Raw genomic sequence first — 5,718 nt, 5'->3', positions numbered from 1 at the left:
TCTACTTCTCAGGTTTAATTGAATCTCACATCTGCAATAACACCTGGTATTTTTGTCAACTCACTTGCTTTTGAAACCCTCCTTGTTGCCAGTCCTGTTGGCAAATGTTCTCTCTGATTTTTGTTTTTTCATGTATCTCTTATCTGTCAAGAAAAAATACATGATTTTTACTCCCTTACAGCTATTACTTTGATTGCAGGTAGAAATACTGTACCTGCTGCTTCTTTAACCTGTCGCACTTGTTTTATGTTATACCTTCTCTTCTTGACTTGTATATGAGATTCCTTTTTCTTCTGGATGATTTTACAATAAAAATGCTTTAGGTTTTCAGTCTATAAAACCTCTATCCCTCCCCATCAGTTTTCTCTCCTTTTTTCATGTAACATTATCCATCATACTGACTGGATTAATTTTCTCAAGGTTTGTTCCAGACTCTCTTCATCTCAGTTTTAGCTCTTGTTTTCCTCAGTAACTGGTCTTTACAAATCTCTTGACCTCTTAGGTAAATGTGAGGATCATAACTGTATCCTTGTTTTTATGAGCTTGCTGGTTGTCAACCTAGCTACTTTTTAAAGACAAAAACCAACACATCCTTCTTATGACCCCATGCCTATATTGGTTCCTGTGAGGATGTCTTTCTCTGGTCTTCTGCTTGTTCTTAGCGTGTTTTTGATCTTCCTTGTTTTTCTCTGCTTCTGGCCCCCAAGTGCTTTCTGGTCACATCACTTTCCACACCGTATTCCTCAGTAATGTAATCTCTTAAAAATAAACACCTCCTCCACATTGATTCAGTGTGGATTATTTCCTAAATATGTCATTGCTGACTGGTTGTCTTCTGTTAGAACTCAAAGATTTCAGCTTTTCCTCTGGTGTGCAAAAGGCAGCATTCCTTCCTCCCTTCTCTCCAGCCTCCCTGCTTATATTTTTCCATGATGGAAGCCATATTCACGATATTTTGTATGTCACATTCCTAAATGTTTGCTGTAGAGAGGTAATGCAAGTTGGTAAGCAGGGTAAATGTACAGTTCAGACTGTAAGTAGGTTTTAGTTTTCCAATTACTAGTGGCTCAAAGTGGAGATCCCAAAGTATTCTTCTGGTTTCTGGTTAGTCTTTGGTAGTTTGCTGTCTTGGGTAAAGTCATTGTAGATTTTTTTTTTTTCCTTCCTACCTGCTCTATCCATGAGAGAGGATACTTTTAACCAAAAGCGAGCTAGGAATATAAGGTCTCCTCTTGAATTTTTTTGTGTACTTTCTTGTGTTTTGTATAAAGACAGACTTGAGGAAGCTGGGACTCTTCAGCCTGGAGAAGAGAAAGCTTTGCAGGGGATCTTACCGGTGTCTATAAATACACTGATGGGAGGGAATGAAGAGGGGGACACCAGACTTCTCACTAGTGCCCAGTGACAGCACAAGGGGCAATGAGCACAAATTAAAGCCCATCAATCTCCATCTGAACAGGAAAACATTTTCTTTCTTTTTTTTTGTTTTCTTACTGTGAGGGTGGCCAAACATTGGAACAGGCTGCACAGAGAGGCTGTGGAGTGTATATTTGTGGAGATGCTCAAAACCCGACTGATGTGGTTCTGGGCAGCCTGCTGTAGCTGACCCTACTTGAACAGGGCTTCGAACTAAATGATCTCAAGAGGTCCCTTCCAGCCTCAGTGACTCTTTGACTGTGTTGCATCTCTGCATGGGATTGTTTTAGGACTTGCTAATTAGGATGGGAACTCTGGGTAAGAAAGCATTTTACCATTTACTATCTAGTGAATATTTTTGTGTATTTGACTTACACTTCTCTCTTTAACTAGTCTGAGCTTTCAATCTTTTAATCAAGAATTCTTCAGTTTCCCTAGGAATTCTTGCTCTCATGGGTAAAGCTTACATACAAGATACAGATAGCCTTCAGATGCTTAGCTTCTTGTTGCCTTTTTTTTTTTGTCTTGGATCTAAGATTTGTCATAACATTTGTGAGTCAGCAGAGTGTTTCTTTTCAGACATCAATCACACAGAAAGTATTCAACTGGTACTTAATTTTTACTTTAGTGAGTTTTTAGCTGTAAGAGCTAATAAGAATAAGATTATATTCTTGAATAAGAATGAGATTATATTGAGCTGGGGTAGTATTTGGTTGTCATGCAGTCTGGCCTTACACAGTGTATCTCATTATACTGGGATGTTGCATAAAATAATGAAAGACTAGAAGGCCCTGAAAACCTTTAACAGTAGAAGGATGGTAAGTTAATTCAACTATTGATGTAACTCACAAAATCACTTTGTTTATTAATTTGCTATGTTGTGCCTGTGTATAAGTTGTCTTTTAAAATAGTAACTATCTTCTGTTTTTGTGTTAACTTCCACAGATGATGTACTTCATCCTTTTGTCATAGGACTTCATTTGCTTAGAGGAAAACTAAAGGTATAAATAACTTTCTGTGGTTATCTTTCCCTTCCTCCTTACCCTGCCTGCTCCCTTCTTTCTTCCAAGATCCCTGGGCCTTTCCGGGGGGAAGGGAAACTTATCACAGCTGAACTCTGTGCTTGTATTTCTTCACTGCTACTAAAATTTGCCTTTTTTTTTTTTTTTTGAGAAATTCCACGAAATTGATATGATGCCTACAGTTGTTTCGGTGTTTGCTTTATCAGAAGTGTATGTTTAACTTAAGCTCCTACTTTAGTCAGTCTGCATGGATATTTACTTTGCAGGGGGAAAGCCCTTCTAGTTTAGAACTTTAGATCTTGATATTTGCCTGTCTTTTCCAAATAGTATTTGTCTTTCCACACAACTACAGATCTGTTGTGAGTAATCCAGACCTAATGTAAATCATGTCTGTGACATCATTATCTTACAACTAGTATGGTGGGGTTTTTTTGTTTTCTGAGATTGTACCTCTGAAACAGAAAGTCTTGTTATGGCACTTTGTTAAATAAGTAAAAACCCACCCAAACCAGAACTTAATTTCATAGATGTAGTTAAAAGGATAATGTGAGATAGTTAAAATGGAGCATAATTTATTTTGGAGGCACTCAAGACAGTAAATGTAAGTAATTTTGCTTGTATACAATCTGTAATTTCTAATTACATTCAGTTTTTATTTGCCATTTTATGCAGGCTTCTTTGCAAATACCAGTGCATAGGAGACAATAAAATGAAGTTAGTAGTGTTGTCCAGGCAGTTAGTAACTAAAAATAGTCAAGTAGTATGTTAGTTTTAGTTTGTATTGCAGAAACATGGGTTCAACTGTTCCCAGGTGCCCTTTATTATAAAGTATAAGGGAGAATCATTTGTTCTATCTTAAGGCCCCTTCCAAAGCTTTCTTGGTGCTATTGCCCCTATTCCCTGCTGCAACACCCCACCCTAATCTGTACACTGCTTCCATGCCCAGGCTCTTAGAATTGCAGAATTGACCTCCCAGTGGCACTGCTGGTCCTGGCACAGAGCCCACATTTAATAAACTAAGTTTATTAAAGCTGCCCTGAGTGAATGCAGAGAACACCTAATTCTTGAATTAGCTGGATCACTGCATCCTATTCTGTGTAACTGTACAGATAACCTAGCGTTGTCTGGTATTTTGCAACGGTGTTTTAACAGTAACTGTGGTATGCCTGAACTGTACAGTCAGCCGGCATAACTAGCAGCTCCCAGCAGTTACAGCCTGAGATTAGGTTATTCAAGTGTTCCTTCTCAGCAAAACTGAGGTTCATTTAAAGACTGGTATGTTCTTAGTGATGGTGTCCTCAGTGTTACTTCATTTACTACGTGCAACCGAGGGAGGACAGAGCCAGTAATTATTTGTGCTGAGGTTCTCAGTCACTTTTGTTTAATCCTTGAAAACTTGTGTGGGCATTTGGTGGATTGCTGACATTTGAGTAACTTTTTTATCCTTGCTGTAAAGTGGATGAGTTCCAGGCAACTGTAAACACAGTTTGGGACTTTCATCTGTACTCGAAACAATTCAAGCATGAGCAAGTTCAGAATGCAAATAGGCACGTGTCTGAGAATGTATGTACAGTTGATGGAAAGACTTGGGGGAAAAAATGCTTGTCCAAAATGTCTTGCCTGTGTAATTCCAGTACACACGCAAACTCATAGCCCCACTTCTGCAATGCAGGGTCTGCTTTAAAGATCTATATTTCTAAATCTTCCTTTGGAGGATTCTGCTGTGAAGAATTTAACGTTATGGTGAAGAACCAAGAAGTCTAAGCATGACAAGAGTGTCATATCATCTGATTCTGATACAATCAGATACAAGAAAGCAGTGTTCAGTATGCTTTTTATTCCTAGTAGTGCATTTGAATTTACCAAATGAAAAACTGACGATGTCTTAAATATCACTTCAGCTTTAATAGTCCTCATAACGTTATGAGAACACATTTAAAACGTTGAGTTACCACCACTCAATATTTATCAATTTTCATTATAAGATAAAAACTATAAATGATTATACTAAAAAAAGTGGAGGTTTTACTCCATGACATGGAGTTCTGGTGCTTTGGTAGCAAAACTCATGCAAAATTTGTGTACTTTCCTTGCTTACCTGTTCCTTTCATAGCTGTTTCAACAGGAATTTTATAAACTTTTTTGTGAATCTATATAAATTCAGCAGCAGTAATTAACTAAAATTTTAAAAAATTCTGATTGAGTGCTTGGAAACACCTGCTGCATTTTTCTTTATACCTGGGATTGTTTTTTGCTTTGGGAAAGGGAAGGATTTGCATTCTGCATCTCTTTGTGTTCTTTTAGATACAAGCAGAGTGTTCAGTGTTTCTGTTTCTCTAATGAAAGAATTCAGGTTTTGTAGGGAAACTTACAGAGCTCAGTGTTTGAACTTCATAGAAATTTCGTGTGGAGAGAAATGGGCGACTGCATGGGAACGATCTGTGTGGAAAGGACAAACCAAACAGATCTTCCTAAAAATTGGAGCCATTCTAATCAGCAGAGGTGAGCAGGCGCAGAGCAGCCAGAGGTGCCGATGGTTTTAGTGACAAAGAGCTACTAACCAGAGCCCAAAGTACAGCCGAGTAGTATGACTTGGTTTATGCTTACTAATCAAAGTCGTACTCTGAAAGTTTCTCTTGAATACAGAAATGTATTAATCTTGCAAAGGATTAATCAGTCTGAAAGTGTGTCAGACTGAGGGTTGTATTCCTTGTACCCTCCTTACTGTACAGCCCAATTGTTGGAAAACCAATGTTACCTTTTTCCTTAAATACTTTAAAGTTACAGTAGCAGCATAACGGCTGAAGTAGTAACTCAGAAATTAACGGTTCAGAGAAATAGAGAAAAATGTGAGAAAAGATACTTCCAAGATCAGAACAACTGAGGCAGAAATTATATGTAATCTTTCAGTGTTGGTTTTTGTGTTTTGGGTTTTTTTTTTATCCCTTTTTTTTTCCCCCCCCCCCCCCCCAATAACATTCCCTCCTGTTAATTTTTTTTTTTCTCAGTTCTGTTAAGGGGGAGCTTGCTTTTTGGCATCGATCTCTTCAAATGAAGGACATTTGAAGGAAAAACCCCAACTTTGTAGATGGATGAGAAATCTGCTTGAGTTGTTAGGCTGATGCTAACTTATGCCCTGCATTTATGTTTACATGGATTACAGCTTTATTAGTATAGGAATGGGTCAGTAATTACCTTCTACTGCTATGAAAAGCTACTTTAAAAAAATACTGCGGTATATCACAATAGATAATTATTTGGTGTTGGTTTCTCCCCCCGC

At 37.9% G+C, this 5,718-nt stretch overlaps 1 protein-coding gene across 2 annotated transcripts in view; it reads left to right on the top strand.

Annotated features, from left to right (window-relative positions):
• The first annotated feature begins 2,362 nt into the window (after positions 1 to 2,362).
• The window catches only part of RAF1 (Raf-1 proto-oncogene, serine/threonine kinase), a 33,812-nt gene continuing 30,456 nt past the window's right edge, over positions 2,363 to 5,718 (top strand). For both annotated transcript variants that reach the window (XM_010295476.1, XM_010295475.1), the window contains exon 1: positions 2,363 to 2,417. The gene's annotated coding sequence lies outside the window, so the exon portion shown is untranslated. The remainder of the gene's footprint in view (positions 2,418 to 5,718) is intronic.

Source organism: Phaethon lepturus, unplaced genomic scaffold, assembly GCF_000687285.1.
Source record: "Phaethon lepturus isolate BGI_N335 unplaced genomic scaffold, ASM68728v1 scaffold45209, whole genome shotgun sequence".
Lineage (NCBI taxonomy): Eukaryota > Metazoa > Chordata > Aves > Phaethontiformes > Phaethontidae > Phaethon > Phaethon lepturus.
The sequence above is the reverse complement of the archived record's forward strand: the minus strand, read 5'-3'. Positions and strand labels throughout refer to the sequence as shown.